This window comes from Pelophylax lessonae (assembly GCF_965119305.1).
Source record: "Pelophylax lessonae genome assembly, chromosome: 5".
Taxonomy (NCBI): domain Eukaryota; kingdom Metazoa; phylum Chordata; class Amphibia; order Anura; family Ranidae; genus Pelophylax; species Pelophylax lessonae.
In genome coordinates this window covers 362,282,986-362,304,850 of record NC_138772.1, presented here as the reverse complement: position 1 = coordinate 362,304,850, position 21,865 = coordinate 362,282,986, and positions in this window count along the sequence as shown.

Here is a 21,865-nt window from a genome sequence, read left to right as displayed (position 1 = left end):
GGAATTGATAATACAAAATACTCTCAGAGGTATAACCACCGGGGAGTTATGAAGAACATATAACAACTGTGGCATAAGGATCATTTTGATAAGGTTGGCCCGGCCTGCTAATGAAATGCGAAGCCGGGACCAAACCCTAACTTTTTCCCGAAATTTAACCAACAAGGGGGTCACATTAAGGCCTACAAAATCTAGCAATTTAGGAGTAATCTGTATACCCAAATATCGGAACTCCTCCGACACGGGAATACCCGTATCGGGTGAGGACCTGCCAACAGGCGACTCATCAATATACATCAATGAGGACTTTGTCCAGTTAATCAAGAGGCAAAGACCGTAATAACGGATATCGCCTCCGCCAAGGACTGGGACGTGTCTCCTAATAACAGCATGGTATCATCTGCATAAAGCAGGATCTTTTCCTCCACTATATCATATCTAAACCCCACTATCGACTTGTTGTTTCTAATAATGGAGGCTCTATGGGCACCGCAAATAATAGCGGGGATAGAGGGCATCCCTGCCTAGTGCCCCTATATTATGAAAATACGGAGGACACACGCCCATTTTCCCTAATGACTGCCTCCGGTAAATAATACAAAAGTTGAACCCAGGAAATATATTCTTCCCCAAAACCAAACCTACGCATGGCAACCCACAGGTAGTCCCACTCCACGCTATCAAATGCTTTTTGTGTGTCCAGAGACAGTAATGCACGATCGCCGCCATTGTCCACCGGAGATTGCAGGTTCAAATAAAGTCTGCGAAGATTAATCGAACAGCGGTCATAAACCCAGCCTGATCTGGGTGGACAGTGGAGGCAATCACCTTATTCAAACGTAGCGCCAGCACTTTCGCTAATATTTTAATGTCCCTTTGCAGCAGTGATATAGGTCTATATGATCCCGGGTCCAGCTTGTCCTTACCTGGTTTTAAAAGAAGGATAATATTAGCTTTACGCATTGAGGGAGGCAGTCGCATGGTCTGTTTCGCCTCCCGAAAGACCTCCAGGAGATGTGGTAACGTCTCCTCTGCATATGTCTTATAAAATTTGATCGGGATTCCATCCTCACCCGGGGCCTTAGTGTTAGGAAATAAAGAAGTGGCATGTTGCAACTCCTCTAGAGTCAGGGGGGCATCAAAAAGTTCCCTCTCCAACCCAGAGAGGGACACCAATGGAATAGCCTCCACATATTCCAGCAGGTCCATCTCCGAATAGGCCTGTCTTGACTGATACAATGTAGAGTAATATGATACTAGAACTTCCATAACAGCATCCGGGGTGCTGACAACCCTCCTCTGCTCCCCCTTATGGCACCTATAGGGGGAGAGGACTGATTAGAGTGTGCAATTTTGGCTAAAAGGCGACCTGTACACTCCCCCTCCTCGTAAAATGCCTGCCGATTAAAAAATCGCTTCCTCTCAGCTCCAGCAGTATTAATACGCAGGAGAGCCTCCTGCGCAGCTACCCAGCTATCACGATTGATCTCCGAGGGGTCAGCTATAAACCGAGCCTCCAGGCGACCAACTAATTGCTCGGCCTGAACTCCCTGCGCAGCTGTATTTCGCTTAATGGACTAAACCTCAGTTATAAATAGGCCCCTCATATACTCCTTGAAGGCCTCCCACCTAATACCCAAATCTCCCTCTCCTATATTCACTTGCCAGTACTGCTGAAGCTTAGTTCTCATTTAGTTCCCACTTTATCATGGGACGGGAACAGATTTAGCCAAAAAGCATTCAGCTTTCATGGGGCCCTCCGCAGAGTGGCACTAGGTCGCGCCTCTAAGTACAGAATGAGTGGGGAGTGATCTGACACACTCCTCAATCCATATCTAATATTGGAGACATATCTGAGCGCGTCCGTGGAGCAGAGGCACAGGTCAATACAAGAGAGCAACATATGAGTTTTGGAAAAGCATGAAAACGCCTTTTCGGCCGAATATCGAAGTCGCCAAGGATCTACCCAACCCATCTCCTCAGCAATTTTAGCCAGGATCGTACGGCCCGTGCCCCCGCCCCCCGCTGCGACAGAGTGTCTGTCTAAATTGTTGTCACATACACAGTTAAAGTCCCCAATGATATACAACGGGACTTCAGGATGTTTCATCAAATATGCCACCAGCTCCCGAAGGATTCCACTATAATAGGGTGGTGGCACATAGATGAAAGCCAATATGCAATTCATAGTGTATAGTTAGCAATACAAAAAAAACATATCTCCCTTCCACCTCCACTTTAGAGTGGTGTTCCTGATAATCCAGAGATCTGTGGAGCAACACACTGACTCCCCTAGAATAGGAGGTATGTGTAGAGTGATATTCCCACCCTACCCAAGCAAAGTGTAAGCAAGTCTGAGAGTCCACGGTTAAATGGGTCTCTTGTAGTGAACAAATGGCCAGTAGATGCCTCCGGAGCACAGAGGAAACCATTGTGTGTTTAAGCGGGTCATTCAAACCTCTTACATTCGACGACACCACTGGTAATATGATGTCATGGCAGCTGGAATGCAAGCATTGCAGTGAAACGGTGGGGCCTGAAATACAGATCCCATCCTGTCATCGTCAAATTACAGGGTATATAGTAAAAGGGAGCATATCTATCTATGCATGGAAGATATCCGAGGGGGTCCTCGGTCAGACTCACAACTGTAATGGCCATCAGGACCAATAAACATAACATAAAACTAATGTCTTCAAAGGTGCTATCACAGGGCACAATCCACCCAGCACCAAAGCATTCAAGATTGGAGAGTTCTCCAGCACAAGCTGCACCTCATTTTTCCTAACTACCAAACCCAGCAGTTGCATATCAAAGACAAAATGTTAAATAATAGTCTGTATGAAAAAATGAAAGTAATTCAAAGATCCACAGAGTGGTCAGATTCCCTGAGCTCAAAAAATAGAAAAAATAAGTAAAAGTTCCCATCATGGTTCCACAGCGGTACATGTAAAAAAAGAAAAAAACATTTAAGGACTTACCACTTCAGCCCGCCCATTAGGTGGAGGTGGACGAGGGTGCAGGAGATGGTCATTACGGTCAATCCAGGTAGAGGCCTCTGTAGGGTTTTCAAAAAAGTGACTCTGGCCCCCTGCAGTAATCCCCAGTTTAGCTGGATATAGCATGGCATATATCACCTGCATTTGCCTCAAACGTTGTTTAACTGCAGAGAAATTCGCTCTGCTCCTTTGGACTTCCGCTGAGAAGTCTGGATAGAATGAAACTCTTACTCCATTATATTGCACATACATTGACGCAATACAGTCTCTTTATCATTGTAGTTAAGGAGGCGTGCAAGCATAGTACGCGAGGGGCGGCCCGGTTGCAGGGGGCGAGATGGGACCCTGTGGGCCCTCTCAACTGCATATAGAGGGGAAAAAACATTTTTGCTAAAGATGTCAGTCAACCAAAATTCAATGAAACCCGTGGGGTCCCTGCCCTCCACCTTTTCCAGGAGACCCACAATCCTGACATTATTTCGCCTAAGGCGATTCTCTATGTTTTCAGCCCTTGCTTCCAGAGCCCTGGTCAGTCGGGCAGTGCCCTGAAAATCCTTGGTCAAATAATGTAACTGATCTTCCAAATCACTTATCCTCCTTTCAGCCGCAGTTGTGCGTTTGCTGACCTGCAGATCCTGACGGATCAAAGAGACTGCTTCAGTCAAGTTACCAAATTGAGCCTGTAAATGATCCACAGAAGCATTGCACTTTTGAATTCCTCTAAGTATATCAACAAGGGTGGGCTGCTCAATGTCCCTGGGGTCCCCATCCTGCACCCCCACTGCTGTAGTATCAATAATAGTGTCCATGGGCTCACTCCCTCCCTGTACTGAGGGCTCCACTAGGCCCAGTCCATGCACCGCCCCCGCACTCACCTCCTTCCCCGCTGGAATGTGGGATTTCTGTGTAAAAAAAACGCATGTCACGCTGCACTTCCTTAGAGGTGGATTTAGGCGGCTTACTGACTTTGCTGGAACTCGCAGGCTTGTCTCCCTTAATGGACTTCTGTGATGGACTCGGCGTGGCAGTTTCTCGGATTCCTGGCATTGCGGCTTCCTTGTTTCTTGTCGGTGCGTTCACCATCTGACCCATGAAATTGTCCTGCAAAACATTTAGGAACTACCGAGCCTTGGCTGAATGGGCAGACTTGTATAAAGTATTCAAAATTTCTACTTGAGTAAAAGTACAAGTGCTCGATCAAAAAGTGACTTGAGTAGAAGTGGAAGTGCTCGCAGAAAAAGTTACTTAAGTAGAAGTACTAAAGTATTCAACATTTTTTTTACTTAAGTATTGCAAGTAGTTTTTTCAAAAAATTTGCTACTTAAGTACTAAAAGTAAAAAGTACCAGTAGTTTTGAAAAAAAAATTCTACTCAAGTACTGAAAGTAGAAGTACAAGTACTGTGTTATGTAGTTATTAAAGAAAGAAGTCAAAAGTTTGAACATCATATTGTTTTTTATTATTTCAAATGATTTATTCAAATGATTAACCTAAAGGACAATCACAATTCCTTAGGCTGTAACTTTTTGTAAACAAAAAACAGATAAAGTATGTCCCTCCCTTCCCCTTTTAAAGCCAGGGGTGGTCTCCTTCCTGAGCTTCCTCACTCTCACAGCCAGGCAGATCACTTGAAGTTGAAGGGCCAGGGGTGGAAGGTGGTGTTTTTGGTTCGTCCATCTTTTCAGCTGATCAAAAGGCAGAACAGGAGCATGCGCAGTCTTCTTAATCGCGGTTTGATTTGATTCGCTCAATTGATGATGATGTGCCAGGCCAGCTTCATCAAACCTACAACGCTTAAAGTGAAAAATGCATCAAAAACTACTAACAAAGTGGCTGTGCTAAAAATGCTAATAAAGTGCCTGCAATTATATATATATATTCTTCTTGTATTCAAAATCATCGCCCACAGTATCAAAAATAAAGTGACATGTCTGTGCTAAATGCAGTGCAAATGATTCCCACAATGTAAATTTAATTCATATAAAATATATATGACAATACCACAATAAAATAAGTTGTGATTGTGAATAAGTTAGGTGCAAGTTTAAGTGTGTAAACTAAACTTTATAACGAAAAGTCCATAACTGAATTCCAGTGTGCAATCTAAGAAGTGCTTGTCACTTGCTGTCAGATGCTTCCACCTTTCTTCTGTGATCTGCTCAAGTAAAGTGGTGGACTGGATAGCCTCTCTCTCTGCCTCTCACCTTAGAAGCACTGGCACTGCACTGGTTCAAAAAGCTGTCTATATTATTTTCATTATAAGAACTTGTCAGAACATGCTTCCACCACCTGTCCTTCACACTAGTAGTGCTCATTTGCTTTGCTCAAGTCAAGTGCCACTGCCAGTGGCCACTGCAGTGCAGGCACAGCCGCACAGGCAGAGGCAGGCCGCAGGAAGCACAGGCACCACCACAACACAACACTTATGGTCCATGGACCATGGATGGTCGGATAATCATCATAGCCGTCAGTCTCACTCTTCTTGGTTCAAAAAAGCCACCCATGACCCGTGTGTATATAATATATTAATATTTTATATTGATTATTTGATTCTCAAATGGCACATTTGCCATGGCAAGGATTAGGCCCTCTCTCCACGGTCCACCTCACTCACCTCATAGAGAAGAAGATGAGATGACGAAGAAAATGCTCCCGCGTCCCGCCGCCCGCGTCACAACTCCTCTTAGTAAGGGCCCTAAGGGGTGGAGTCTGAGTGACACACAACACGTCTAGAGGCAGAGACCTCGAGCGGGAAGACGGCAGCATGGCTCCTCCAGTGCGGTCTTAACTTGATGATCATGACAGTGATTCCGCGGGCCGCGGCGCGAGCGAGGCTGTGGGATTGATTGAATTGAGTTGTGCTGCCTACTGCTACACGCTACCTACTACTAAATTGTGAGTCAGTATATTTTATTTCATTTTTATATATAAAAGCGATATTGTTGAGCACTACTAGCCACTAGATCTCCTGGCTGTCACTTTGTCACATGTTGGGGAATCACAGCGGCTCGGCTCCAGAAGTGGCGGGTGTCCCCGTCATCCTGCCAGGGCCGCCAAGAAGTTCATCACCTAATCTTAAGTTATTAATATCTTATGAGGAGAGGACCTATGGGATTGAGAATTGAAATAATTAAATATATATGGCTTTTTGAACCAGTGCAGTCAGTGCCAGTGCCACAGTGCCACCCAGACGCTATCCACCAGTGCCACCACCATTAAGTGTGTTGGTCGTCACTCGAGCACTGAAGGAGGTGGAAGCATCTGACAAGTGAAGTGACGCTTTAGATTTGCACACTGGAATTCATTTATGGACTTTTCGTTATAGATAGGTTTACACACTTCAACTTGTTGCACGCACCTGACCTAACTTATTTCATAACTTATTTTATTGTGATTTATTGTCATATTTTATATGAATTGAATTTACTGTTACATTGTGGGAATAATTATTTTCACTGCATTTAGGCTTTAGCACATTCATGTCACTTTATTTTTGATACTGTGTGGAGTGTGGGCAGGGCACTGGGGGCAACAATGATGATATATCGATTGCACGGGCACTTTATTCGCACAGCCAAGTTGTGTTTGTTAGTAGTTTCTTGATGCACTTTAAGCGCTGTAGCACCATTTATTTGTTTGTTTCATATTTTCTTTTTATTGGAAAGATTTGGTATAGCAGCTTTTATTATACACAGCCTTTATTTTCGTATGCGCTGATTTACAAATGACATTATACACATTTTTTTGAGCTTTATGTAACCTGCCATCTACTGTTCTGGCAGTGGTAATTTTTTTAAAAGTAACGAGTAACTATGCAGCACAAAAAAAAATTACTTGAGTAGAAGTATCGAAATCATCGAAAAAATGTAGTGAAGTAAAAGTAGAAGTAGGAGAAAAAAATTCTACTCTAGGAAAGTACAGATACCGCATTTCGGTACTTAAGTACAGTACTTAAGTAGTTCTACTTCGTTACTATACATCTCTGTGAATGGGTGGTTCCTTCTGCCCAGTCTATATTTGGATAATTAATGTCCCCCATTATAATGACATTTCCCATCCTTGCTACCAATCCTATCTGTAAAAGGACGTGCGCTTCCCCCTCCTCCCTCTGGTTGGGGGGCCTATAACATACGCCCAATATTACCCTCCCTATAGTGCCTTCCCCTTTAAGTTCTACCCATAGGGATTCTGCCTCGTCCATAGCTCCATTATTAATATCATCCCTCATATTTACCTGTACACTGTTCTTAATATACAGACATACCCCTCCCCCTTTTTTACTTTCTCTATCTCTGCGATAAAGGGAGTACCCCTGAATGGTCGCCATCCAGTCATGAGAGTTGTCGAACCAAGTCTTTTTTATCCCCACAAAATCTATGTCCCCACATCAGTAGCTCCAGCTCTCCCATCTTGTTAGCCAGGCTTCTGGCATTGCTATACAAACCTCGTAATTTTGACCAGTTGCATATATCCTCATTTGATGTTGTTTTTAGGCTGCTCTTGTGAGTTTTCCCCATACCCACCTTGGATTTAAGTACTCTAAACACTCTACCACTAATGTACCCATTTGTGCCCTCTGAATCTTGCTCCCCGCTGGCTAATTCTACATCTGTACCCTCCCCCATCACCTAGTTTAAAACCCCCTCTAACTTTATGGCCATCCTCTCACCCAGTACGGCTGCACCCTCCCCATTTAGGTGTCTGTCCCTACCAAAGAGCCTGTGGCTGACTGAGAAGTCGGCCCAATTCTCCAGGAACCCGAAACCCTCCTTACTACACCAGCTCCTCAGCCACTTGTTAACTTCCCTGATCTCCCGCTGCCTCTCTGGTGTGGCTCGAGGTACAGGTAGTATTTCTGAAAATACTACCTTGGAGGTCCTACTCCTCAACTTAGCGCCTAAGTCCCTTATATTTTTTTATTAGCTTGTGTGAGTTTGAATATGCTTTTGCAAATTGATTAGCACTTTTTTTATTCTCATCTTTCATTATATTCAGAATAGCGCACCACCTTCACATAATTAATTAATCTTACATTCAAGGTTTGAGTACTTGATTTTGGTGGTAGCAGCAATTCAGATTTTCTTAGTCACTACCTCTTCACCCCTGGCATTTTCTCATCAGCCAGCTGTAGCAGCGCACTAGTGTCTGTATATCATGGCCGGCCCTACCATGGGTCCCGCTGTGTCCATTGGACCCAGGTAGAACTTGGAGAGGGGCAGCACATTGACTTCCAAATTTTTTTTTCTAGCAGTTTTGTGTGTCATCAGTATGTGGCGCGTTACGGGCGGCATTTCCCCATCTCATACTGCCGCCCATAGCGCAAACTGATGAGTATGAGGAGGCGGTCTCCTCCGGGAAACGTCCCTCGTGTGATCGTGGTGTGCGCAATGACGTCAGGAGGACTGAGGACAGACTGTGGGTGTTTGGTGGACGGGATCGGTGAGTTATGGAAGAAGATAACAGGATATATAATATTTTTTACATTTTAGATTTATATAAAATAATGGATGTGGGGGCCTTTTGGTGGGCGTGATTTTTTTTGGGGGGGGGCAGCATTTTATTTTTGGACCCAGGCAGAACAATGTTTCGGGCCGGCCCTGCTGAATATTTTACATAAACTCGCACAAGGGACCTCGACTGTGCCTTTTGTTAAAGTATAGTTAGATGCAGTTGTCATACCTATAGGCTATTTATGTCCCCCATGCAGTCTGGACGAATAACTCCCAACGTTTACATCCTAACACACACATATAAAAGATTCCCATATGCCCACCATTAATATGGTTTTCTCCTAAAGCATAATCTCTAGAGATACCTGCTGTCAAAATAATCATATGTCCCAATTTTGGCACATGCATACATAGGAGAAGCATTTTACATAGGCCCATTTTCATGGTATGTGATACCCCCATGTATTTGCAAATTTACACAAACTTTATTTGTATTTATTAAAGTGATAAAAACAGGGGTTGAGCGGGTTTGAGTGCTGGAGCCCTTAATAGGCAGTAGGGATGAGCTTGGATTTGGTCCAAACTTGGGTTTGTACTGAACCCAAAACAAAGCTGCCATTCTCACCCACTGCCATGCAATCAATAGCGGCCAGGACAATCGCGGCCACCTACCTGGTCCAGCAGAGACTGGTCAAAATTTGATCATCGTGTATGGCCTGCCTTACACTTTACATATTTTTGTGAATGAGTAGGAGTGCTATGTGAAAGGTATAAGGGTCAGTGGCACTGCCTAGGGAGAGGGACTAATAAAGGTATTATACTAAATAAACAAATAATTTATCAATACATGAATAAGCGTGTGCAAAGGTAAACAAATATAATGCCAATATGTCACATGAATTGAGAAAAATATTTGTACACCATCTAAAGTGTCCAAGTGCTGAGAGTGATAATAATAAATAATTCCAATCAAAGAAATATATAGAAAAAAATATATAAAAAAGAGGGGGATAAAGATTACAAAGGTGGTAAAAAATGAACTAGTGCAAATGGTGGAGGGGTATAACCCCCAAAAATAAGTAAATAATGTGGTCAATGACTCTAAATAAATGGGTGTGTCACCAAAACATCAAATAAATATGTAAAAAGGTTAATAAATCACAAAGGTGAGATTAGGTGAAGTTGTGCACTTAATAATGGGGTATAACCCCAAATAAATAGTAAAATTGATGCAAACATTGACAATTAAATAAATAAGTGAACCTTCAAAAAATCAGTGTAAATATAAATATTAATAGTCCATGCAGGTATCCGAAGGCCGGTGGAGAACAAGTGATAATATTGTTCCCAGGTGATGAAAAGTCAGGTGAGGTAGGGGTGCTCGTGGTCCCTCTAATAAAAAATGCAATCACCAGATATAATCACCCCACACAGGGGTATCTCGCCAGGGTATATAGGTAGAGAAATCTCTCTATCAGTTGAGGTGTGTCAGGATGAGGAACTCTATAGCCAGGGAGGATGGTCCTATAGTACTGCTGCCCGGGAGACCATGGTCTATAATTGGTGGGGTATTCCCACAGAGGATAAAGAAGGACCAGATAGTTTAATATTGTTTATAACAGTTTTATTATAAATTTAGTGCAGGGTACTAACAAACAGATGAGAAATCAATATCGCTGTATTAATGGTCTTTCCGGAATGCGGTTTGCGTTCCACATGCCGGGCGCTGTATTAATGGTCTTTCCGGAACGGGGTTTGCGTTCAAAATGCCGCTTGCTGTCTTAATGGTCTTTCCAGAACGCAGTTTGCTATGTACCCCTTAGGGTTGGGGGAGAGGTCTGCATCTGGGCATCTCTTTATTATTAAAGGGGGCTTCCAGATTCCGATAAGCCCCTGCTCACAGACCCTGACAACCTCCGGGCCAGGTTGAGGGGAAGAGGCCCTTGTCAACTCATGTTAAGGGCATGTGGCTCGGTACAGTTCAGGAAAGTGAAGCACATGCGCCTGGACGCCAATCATAGGGCAGAGGGGACTATATAATGGTCTGGAATCAATCACCAGACAAATATGGACAACCATAAGGCAGGGCGCAGGACATGAGGTATGTTAGAAATAAACTGATGCACAGAAGCTGTATAATGATGCCTTTTACCTGGTTCTATCCATCTCTTTTTCTATTAAAGTTCATGGGACTTCCTCCAAAGAATATCTGGATTCATTTGCTCATTTGAGGAAACTCAACCTTATTTACTGTGACTGACAAAGGGGACTTATATAGTGGGATATCTGTTTTTTTCTCCCGCCCCCCCCCCCCCCTCACCTTATGCGGCAATCATTTTGCCCATAAAAGGATAGCTCTTCTTTAGGTAATGAATTGCTCCTTTCTGATATATATTAGATAAAAAATATATAGAAAACAATTTTCCCTCAAAATCTAATATATAATTCAACCTTTCAGGGAGCTTCTTTTCTTTGTGTATCAAGTATACGTATACGTACATTGTCATATGCCCTGTGAACATGCATAGCAGAACGTCAAAAGATGTATATTTGGGAAGAATCTTTGAATCACTGAGCATCTTGAATGACTTGATAATTATGTTTATTAACTTTCATAGGATGGTTGTCCTATATATGATCCCATCACCCATCCAGGAAGCATTCTTTGTATGTGTACCACTGGAGGTTTGTTGTCATTTGTTCCTCAGCACCACTATACAATATTTGGATATGTAATATGTGGAATATGGGTACCAATACTTGTGTGTAAATGATGATGTTTTTATTTATAGGTGGGCACTATAGGGTCTTTGTATCCCTGAGGAAGCATTTTGGTGAAACGCGTTGGCACTGAAGACCCCCATCACATAGTGCCTATGAAAATAGCTACCATACACTTTTTTCCCCTTTTTGCGATTGGTTTTTATAATTGTTATTTTTGTATTGTGTGCATTCATTAAATCTTTTGATATAAATAAACACATGGATTTTATTGAATAATGCACATCCCTCTATTTTGGCCTGTAAAGTCCGATTTCTTTCTTTTTTCTTTTTTTATACAATTATGTATGATAGCCACATATGTCACGGATATTTCTAAAACTAAGCAGAGCTTAACCTCATTTACTAAGCTCCAGGGAAAATTCCCTCCCTTGTAAAGTGAACAGTCTTTAGTAAATCAACCTGATAGCCTCTCTCCAGTATGGTCTTTACCCATCATAGCCACATCTGCCCTCTCAGTTGTCCCGGAACTTTAGTTAGAATTTCATGGCTGCCCTTGATCCAGTCTCTTCTTTTCTGGATGATACCCTAACTACTAAATGGTTCTTTAAAGTGGTAGTAAAACGCCAGCGATTTTTTTTTTTTTTTTGCATTGCATACTAGCACATAATGGAAATTTACCTTAGAACGAAGCCCTTCCAGCAGCGAGCTGTCACTGTTGACTGGGCATCCATCTTAACCCTTCCTTCTGGGTTTGAGGACTCCAGCTGTGTGAGTGGCTGGAGATGCGAAAATTTCACACATGCACACGGAAGCCACCGTTTACGGCACAGGACTCTGAAGGAACGGAGGTGGCCGTTCCTTCAGTGCATGCGCCAGTGATGTCACCGGCTGCATGTACAGTAAATATCTCTTAAACAGTGCACGTTTAGGAGATATTTACAGTACCTCTAGGCAAGCCTTATTACTGTATAGGCTTACCCATTGGTGAAACTCATGTATGGGAGTTTACTCTTTAACTGGCCTTGAGTATTGCAGAAAATTCTGCATTACGTTCATCATGTTTGATATTTTACTATAAAGATAATTCTATTACATTCATCCTATCATGTTCTACTTAAGGAAAAGCAAACAAGCCACATTTGGCACACATCTGTTCAAATACGTACCATTCCCAAACTTATACAGTATTCTTCACAGAACTAGCTTGTGTTACAAAGCTTTGAGCTACTACGCAGCTCATTGTATTATCTACATTTGCATTCAGTATGTTGGCTTCAGTTCAAGTCGACTTTGATCAAAGTTTCTTTTTTAACATTAATATATATTGGTTTGAAAGAGATTACTTGTATTCAAGTTTGTAAAAAAGTAGCACACTAAACCATTTTTTGTCTTTCTGGGTCTCTTTTAATGTCATTCAATATTATGCAGTGAACTTTGATGGTGTATTCTTGAATCAACACTTTCAAAGTGACCTGGCTGAAGGACTTCACAGGAATACATTTTAAACAATCAAGGCATGCCGGTGCTTTGTTGACCTTTCTATCTCTTTATATATTATCTTGAAAGAGACTTCAATATGTTTCCGAGGAAAATGAATGTACAGAGGCAGTATTTTAAAGAGCTGTGAATCAGCTCAGGCAGAGTTATATCCAAGATTTAATACATCTTTTGGTAATATTAAAACATCTTTCTTTAGTGCTAACCTTTTTAAAGTATTCAAAGTTCTCTAATAGAGTTAAAGACCTACCTGGCTGAATTCCTTAGGGGGAAAGTATAGAATCAGCATATCATTAATGCTACTTTTCAGCGCAATACTATTTTATCTTTGTGACAGCACTATTGTTAATATTTTTTATATTATTACTATATAGGATTTATAGAGCGCTAACAGTTTGCAAAACACTTTGCAATATAAGAGGAAACAGTACAGTTACAATACAATTGAATACAAGAGGGCTAACATGGGATCAGTTAATTTTGCTGCAGAAAGGGTTAAAGTGATTTTTTTTACCGGCACGGTTTAGGAGATATTTGCACTGCATGCAGCCGCTCACGCGAGTGGCGCATGCGCTCTGAAGGTCCGGCGGACCTTCAGCTTTCCTTGCCGGGAGCTTGCCGGAAAATGACTCCCGCGCGCATGACGTCATCGCGGCTCCTGGCATTCAAAGCGCCGGAGCCGCCGAACCCAGAAGAGATGCCGAGGGATCATGTCAGCTCCCACAGCGGTGTCTGGGGGTCCGTGTCGGGGCTTCGTTCTAAGGTAAGTAATTCATAATGAGCTAGTATGCGATGCATACTAGCTCATTATGCCTTTGTCTTGCAGGGTTTTTTTTTTTTTTTTTTAGGCTTACAACCGCTTTAACCACTTCTGGACCGGAAGGATTTGCCCCCTTAATGACCAGGCCATTTTTTTGCGATTCGGCACTGCGTTACTTTAACGGACTTTAATGGCCAATTGCGTGGTTGTGCGATGCTGTACCTAAATAAAATTGATGTTCTTTATTTCACACAAGTAGAGCTTTCTTTTGGTGGCATTTGATCACCTGTGCGATTTTTATTTTATAAACAAAAAAAGAGCAACATTTCTGAAAAAAAACAATACTTTTCACATTCTGCTATATAACATTCCCAAAAAAATGTAGAAATCTAAATTTTTCATCCTTTTAGGCCAATTTGTATTCTGCTACATATTTTTGATAAAAAAAAAAAATAATCGCAATTAGCGTATTTTGTGTGGTTTGCGCAAAAGTTATCACGTCTACCAACTAGGGGAAAGATTTATGTCATTTTTATTTATTTGGCAGGGAAGGGGTTAACCTAGGGGTGATCAAAGGGTTAATTGTGAGCCTAGGGGAATGTTTACTAACTGTATGGGGGGATGGGCTTGTGAAATGATCATAGAGACCTGTGATCCTATATAGCGGGATCACAGGCACTCTGTGATCATTTCAGAGAGAAGAACGGTCAGCTGTATTTACAATAGCTGACCGTGCTTCTCGCTCAGCAAGGAGCGATCTCGGGTGCCCCCTGGCAATCGAGGCCATCAGTCCTGTTGATCGGCATCTGCGCTGCCTAGTGGGGGCGGGAGTGCGCCGCCGCCTGCGCGTGCTCGCCCCCAAGTACCCTGCGGGCGACCAACCCATGGGTCTTCCAGGATTTCTATATTTGTGATCTCTTTTATCTTTATCAATAATTCTCTCCAGTATCTCTTTATTTTATGACATTCTAACCAAATGTGGGACATGTTTCCTGTTGTTTCACAGCCTCTCCAGAAATAGTTAGGTTTTCCTATGTGATATTTGTGTACTGTTTCTGGTGTGATATACTATCTAGCAAGGCACATATAGTTTATCTCTATAGTGTTTAAATCCATCTATGAGCTATGTACCATTTTTAAGAGTTTCTTTAAATGTTGTTCATCCACCAGTGTGCCAAATTCCTTCTCCCATTTTTTGATGTATGGCAGTATCCTCAGCCCTTCCAGCGTCGTCAGGATCTTATAGACCCGGGCGATACCGCGTCTGGCATTTACAGAGCTACGTAGGTGTTCTAAAGGTGAGAGATTCTGTTTCGATCTTATCGGCTGCGGTAGCTTTATGACTAATTGCCTCAGCTGAAGATACCGCCAATCATCAATCAGCAACATTTCTTTTTTTTGTTTCAACTTCTGTTTTGTGCATATTACCCCTTCATTCATTATATCGTTTATCCGTGTATTGTCATCTTTTATCCATCCCCTCATTATACTCCCCATCCCTAATCGAAAAAACCTTGTTTCTTTTAGTGGAATTAATGGTGAATTTAATTTCCAGTTTGCTTTTATGTGAATTATATCCCAGTTCTTCAAAACTTCCTGTGTCATTACATATGTATTCAAATCTAAATCTCTAAATTATTGTGGGATCCAAACAACTTTTCCCAACTTCGCACCACTCATTGTTACCTCTAATATTGCCCATCTTTTTTCACTTTTTTTCTTTTGTCCACAGTCCACTCAATTACCTGTGATAATAAAATTGCCTTATATTCTTAACATCTGCTACCGCTAGGCCCCCTTGCGTTTTATTTTTTTTTACATAGTACTGAAAACTGTATTCTTTGTTTTTTTTTTTTCAAAATAAATTTTGATATCATTGTTTTTAAGGTATGCTTGGGGCAGGGGAATAGGTAACATTTGAAATTTGTACAAAATTTTAGGTAATAAAACCATTTTTACCATATTCGCCCACCCTATCCATGAGAGAGGTCTCGTTATTAATCTTTTTATTTTCATTTTTATTTTGTTAAGGAATGAGATATCATTTACCTGATATAATTTCCCCAACAATGGTGTCAGTTTTATTCCTAAATATTTTATTTCTGATTTCTTCCATATAAATCAGAATTCCCATTTTAACTCTTGTTCGTCTTGTTTACTTATATTTAATATCTCTGATTTTGCCAGATTAATTTAAAAATGTGATAATTCTCCATATTCTTTTAACACTTTCATTAAGTTTGGCAGGGATATCCTTGGGTTGGAGATATAGAATAGGACATCATCAGTGTATGCCGCTATCTTATGTTCCTCCTCTCCAATCTTAATGCCTTTTACATCAACGCAGTTTCAAATTCTTGTTAACAGTGGCTCCAGGGTCAGAACAAATAACAGGGGCGAGAGGGAACACCCCTGTCCAGTTCCATTAAACATTTCTTATGGTACAGATGATGATCCATTTATCTTTACTGTCGACGTTGGGTGGTTATACAGTGATTGGATCCATTCGATCATCCTGGGGCCAATTCCTAACGCTTCTAGTGTATTCATCATAAATCTCCAATCTACCCTGTCAAATGCTTTTTCAGCATCTATAGATAGGAGTAGAGTTGGGGGTCTATTTATGCTGTTCCTATTTAATAAAAGGGCTTTTACTCCATTATCCCTCCCCTCTCTTCCCGGAATAAACCCCATTTGGTTGGCATGCACCCATTCTACCATTAATGTTTTCATCCTTGTTGCCAGAGTTTTGGCGAATATTTTAGTGTTAGCAATCAGTAATGCTATTGGTCTGTATATTTTAAGAGTGTTGTGTCTTTCCCCTCTTTAGATATATTTGTAATAGATGCTAATGGTGCTTCCCTTCTCATTTCAAAAATTAATTCCAACCTGTTCATGTATGCACACATTCTTGTTATTAACTGTGCTTTACATTTTTCAATTAGATTGTTGTAAACCAGTCGGGGCCCAGACTCTTTCCTGATGCGGATACTTTTAACACAATATTAATCTTCTTTTCTGTGATAGGCTTTTCCAAATCTTTTCTATTTCTATTTTCTATTTTCAGATCTATCTACTTCTTCTTCGTATGGGCTTTTTTGTTTTATCGAATTTAAAGAACTATAAAAACTTTGGAATACCTTGGCGATTTCTGGGGTAGAGAACACCACCTCTCCTTTTTTATCTTTTATTTTCTCTATATAATTAATTGATTTTTTTTCTTCCTTAACATTCTTGCTAGGAATTTTCCTGGTTTATTCCCCAATTGGTACCTTTCTTTTGCAATTCTATTGAAAATTCGCCTCGTATCTTGCTCCATAAGCTCCTTTAAATTGTCCCTTTTTCTCTAGGGCATGTTAGACTTCCTTATCGACTTTTTGTTTAACTTTTTGTTCTAATTCATAGATTTCTTTTATTAGTAATCCCTGTTCTTGGTTCTCTTCCTCTTTTTTTTTTGCTCCTATAGATATTAAAATGGCCCTTATAAAGGCATTATGGGCTTCCCATACCATAGCCTCTGATACCTTACCCGTTTCATTTAATTTACTCTTTTATAAACATTGTGTCAAGTCGGCTGGAATAACAGATTGGGGCATTCGAGTGGTATCAATGATATTTGGTTTTTGGTCTACAAAATTAAAAAGATGGTATACTTACCTGCTCTGTGCAATGATATTGCACAGAAAGGTCCGTTACCTCCTCTTCTGAAAGTCCCCCGCCGGCGCTGTCCGCTTCTCCCTTCCCTGGGTGCTTCCTTAAAAAGCTTGGCGCACGTCCACTCCCAAGCCCAAGCCACGCTCCTGTACTCTAATCACAGGAGTTTGACTGACAGCAGCAGGAGCCTATGGCTCCTATGCCCTCAGTGTCTCCTGTGCAAGCAGGAAGGGAGGGGAGGGGAGTGGCACAGCTCTAGAGCAGTGACAAAAGCCAGGCGATGGGAGCAAGGAACCCTAAAGTGGTTGTAAACCAACTTTATAGTTTTCTGGCAATTCCCTGTGTTAAATAATGCAATGTCCCCAGTGTCTGTGCTTTATTAAGAAAATGCCCCTGTATACCTTATTTCCGAGAGCCGCTCGGCACTCGCGTGACCGGCCACTGGCCCCCTCTCCTGATCTGACAGATACAGAGAGAGAGGCCGAGAATCCCCCACTGATGTCAGTTGGGAGGAAGAGAGGAGAGGAGGAGAGAGGCGGTCGATCACATGAGCGCCGAGCGGCTCTCGGAAATAAGGTATGCAGGAGCATTTTTTTAATAAAGCACAGACACTGGAGACATTGCATTATCTAACACCGTGGATTGCCAGAAAATTATAAAGTTATAATAGCAGCAGGAGGAGAGGGGCAGGCACTGTCACAAGCTAACAGGCAGAGAGGAGGGGGAGAGCAGGGGGGAGGGGAGGGGGAGAGGACGGGGGAGAGGATAGAGGAGAGAGGATGATGGAAGCACGTAAACTGACCATGGTGTCAGAGTTCAGCAGCCATGATAAACCGTGGTCAGTTTACAAGGGGGAGGGCAGAACCAGGAGGGATCAACCAGGTATTTCAAGTGATGCAGGGGGCCAAATGACACAGCACAAGCACTGTGCTGTATAACATGCTTTAAAGGGACAGGATCAACAAACACTTTAAGCCTGGTACACAGAATCAGTTTTTTTTTATTTCAACCCAGGCAGGCTGAACGAAAAAAAAAAAATTAAGAACTTGGGAGGAAATCCTGTGCTAACAATCTAATGTTAGTACAGTGATCTCTCCCGCTGAGCTGTTGTGTTCTGACAGGGGAACCCCCATAGCAACAATAGACCCCCTGAAACAAAATGCCCTCTTAGCAACAGTAGATCCATCTCAGTCAGCAACAATAAACCCAACCAGCAACAATAGACCCCCTGAAATAAAATACCCTCTTAGCAAAAATGAATTTCTCTTACGTCCTCCGACAGTCGCCGCCTCTTCATATTCGTCACATATGGGGTATTAGACTTTGCTCCGAAGGAGTAGCTAGGCAACAGAATATGTTAACATTAAAGCTTTTAACATATCCCACCCTCAGGGGGTGGTCCCCTCAGTCAATACCCTCCTACTTCCTGCAACCATATCTCAGTTTCAATGTCTAGCTTGTCAGGAGTGGCTGGCTCTCTCTGTGCTGGGGCTTTGTGCCCCAGACTCTTTCTTCTTTTTTGATTTTTTGTTTGAGTTTTCTCTCTACCTTTACTTAGCTGTTCTTTTTGTCAGCGTTAGTTAGTTCTTCGGATGAAGAGGATCATGCGGGCTGGGTCTCGGGCTGATCCCCCTGGTCGCAGGTCGTGGGTCAGTGGCTTCCCAGCCTGCCATCGAGCGTTCAGCCAGGTAACGCTCCTGGCACAGTGAACGACCCATCCCTGTTCGGTGCAGGGATGATTGGTGAGGTGGCTACCTCACTGGACGCTGTGCGGTTTCTTAACCCTCATTCTGTGCGTCTTGTATGCGACTCTTCCTGCCTCATGTGCAGCGGCTTGTTCGCCTGTGCGGGTCCCCCACGCCATTGTGAGGTAAGTGTATCTATGTGGGGACCTGTCTGTCTGGGGGGGTGTCAGTCTGGGACTGTGTAACCTGCCTCTGTTCACACTGTTTGTCTCCCTATCACTCGGCTGCATGCTGTGGGCTGCAAGGGGGGGGGGGGAGCTGTGTGACACTGTGTGTGTCAGCCTTGTCAGTGTGAGAAGCTGTGTGCTGTGGGGCATGTTTTGGGCATGTTTGGGCACTATACAGCGATCGCTGCGGCGATCTGACATGTTTTTTTATACATGGATGACATGTGCGCATTACTGTGCTGTGGAGCGGCGGTTTCGGCGCCAAACGGCGCCATTTTGCCTACACTCGCTCCGGCCGCATGTTCTACATGCATGGCGGCCATTTTCTTGTAGCCTCCCATAGGCTTTCATAGAGCGCCCTGGCAGCATCACTTCCTCTTCTCCAGGAACACCGATCGAGGCAGCAGCAGCGGCGAGGGTCTCCTCAGGTTATATCCTTCTTATCCATTGCCTGTGTCAGTTTTATTGTCCCTGTGGGGGTCTCATTGTGCTTGTGTGTGGTGCGGTGGGCTGCGCTCGCCGCGCTTGTTAAAGGGGCAGTTAACCCTTTATTATCCGGCATTTGTAATAGGGGCAATGGATTCTCAGGAGGGCAAATTTCCTACCGCCTTGGTGGAAAGCCAGGGGACCGCTGTTTCCCCCCCAGGGGGGAATTTAGCCACTATTGTGGCTGGCCTTGCTGCTCAGGTGCAGATGCTGGTGGCTGCTCAATCTACTAAAAGACCCAGAGTTTCTCTTTCCTCTGATTCTGAGGGTGAAGGTGATGGGGCTGTTATGGCGGGGGCCTCCTTATCGGGGTCCCGCTCCTCCCTGGATCTAGTGGGGTCCGAGGTGGAGGCTGAAGTTGAAGGGGTTGATAATTCTCCCCCTGGCTCGCCTGAAGAGCTTGCAATCATGGATGAATTGATTGCTTCCATAAAACAAACGCTGCGTTTGCAGGATGAAGTGTGTCCCCCCGCTGCCTTGGCGGCTTATGGGACGCAGAGAAAATGCAGGACGCCGCAGGTTTTTCCCTGCAATGATGATTTTCAGCGCGCTGTTAAGGAACAATGGCGCAATCTGCGCAAACCTTTTGCTGTACCAAGTAGGTTCAAGCTGCGTTATCCTTTCTCGCCTTCCACTGATGAAAGGTGGTGTGTGCCACCCACAGTGGATCACGCAATTGCGGTTTTAAACAAATATACTGCGATTCCTGCAGAGGATTCCCCCGTGTTCCGTGATGCCACGGATAGGAGATTGGAGTCTCTTGCCCGTCATACTTATTCTGTTACGGGTTCTATGCTTAAGGCTCTGTTTGCCTCTCTCATGGCGGCCCAGGCGGTCGCAAGTTGGACGCAGATGCTTAGGCGCGTCCTAGTGGCCGATTCGGCCTCGCCGGTGACCCTGGATATGGTGGATCAAATCCACCAGGGTGTCATGTATCTGTGTGATGCGGACTTGGACCTAGTCCCGTTGGCTGCACGTGTGCACAGCGTGGCGGTGTTGTCTCGCCGCCTGGTTTGGTTGAAATGTTGGTCGGTGGACCAGTCTTCACGTAAGACCTTAGCCAATCTGCCTTATGATGGGTCTCGCCTTTTTGGGGAGTCCTTGGATGTGTTGATTAAGGGGATCACCGGAGGTAAGAGCACTCTCTTGCCCCATTTCCCCAAGGCTAAGGGGGCTTCTGGGAAGAAGCATGCTAATTTTCGGCCCCCTCAGGGGTCCTTTCGTGCCTTTCGGTCGCACTACAAGGGCAAACCGTTCAAAGGTCAAGGCTCTCAGAAGAAGCCCTGGTCTGGAAAACAGAAGTCCGGTCAATCCGGATCCGCAGCCCATAACAGTGCGGCCTGAAGGGGCGCCCTCACCCAGTTTTGGGGTGGGGGGACGCTTGCTCGGTTTTCTTCAGCCCTGGTTGGCCCGCGTGCGGGACAGATGGGTTCAGGAGATCGTTCGATCTGGTTACAAGATCGAGTTTCTCTCTCGGCCGGAGAGCAGATTTTTTCCCTCAAATCTTCAACTGTCTCCAGAGCGTTTACGGGACCTGCACCTGGCGGTGCGGGACCTGAGGGCTCAGGGAGTGGTAGTTCCGGTGCCTCATCGGGACAGATTTCGGGGGTTTTATTCCAATCTGTTCACCATGCCCAGAAAGGAGGGCAAGGTTCGTCCAATTCTGGACTTGAAGGCTCTGAACCGCTCTGTGCGGGTTCGCAAGTTCCGCATGGAATCCCTGCGGTCGGTGGTGGCTGCCCTGGTTCCGGGGGAATTCATGGCCTCCATCGATTTGAAGGATGCGTATCTTCACATCCCCATTTTCGAGGGTCACCAGAGGTACCTTCGATTTGCCATTGCGGAGGATCACTACCAGTTTGTGGCGTTGCCTTTTGGTCTCGCCTCGGCTCCGCGGGTCTTCACCAAGGTGCTTGCACCGGTTCTGGCATTATTGAGGGCCCAGGGCATTTCTGTCCTGGGGTATCTGGACGACATTCTGGTTCGGTCTGCGACCAGCCAGGGTCTGGAGAAGGACCTGTCTGTCACGATGCAAACTCTGCAGGAGTTTGGTTGGACGATAAATTTTCCAAAGTCGACGCTGAGTCCGTCGGTTCGTCTTCCCTACCTGGGAATGATTCTGGACTCGGTACAGGCGAAGGTCTTCCTGCCGGAAGACAAACTCAGGACTCTTCAGGAGGAAGTCAGGTCCCTCAGGGACGTTCCGCTCTCGTCTCTGCGGACGTGCATGAGATGTCTGGGATTGATGGTCTCGGCCTTCGAGGCGATTCCCTTCGCCCAGTTTCACACGCGGGGTCTCCAAGCGGAGATCCTGTCCATGTGGGACGGGCGACCTCAATCTCTGGATCTTCAAATCTTGTTGAGTCATCGCACCAGAAGAGACC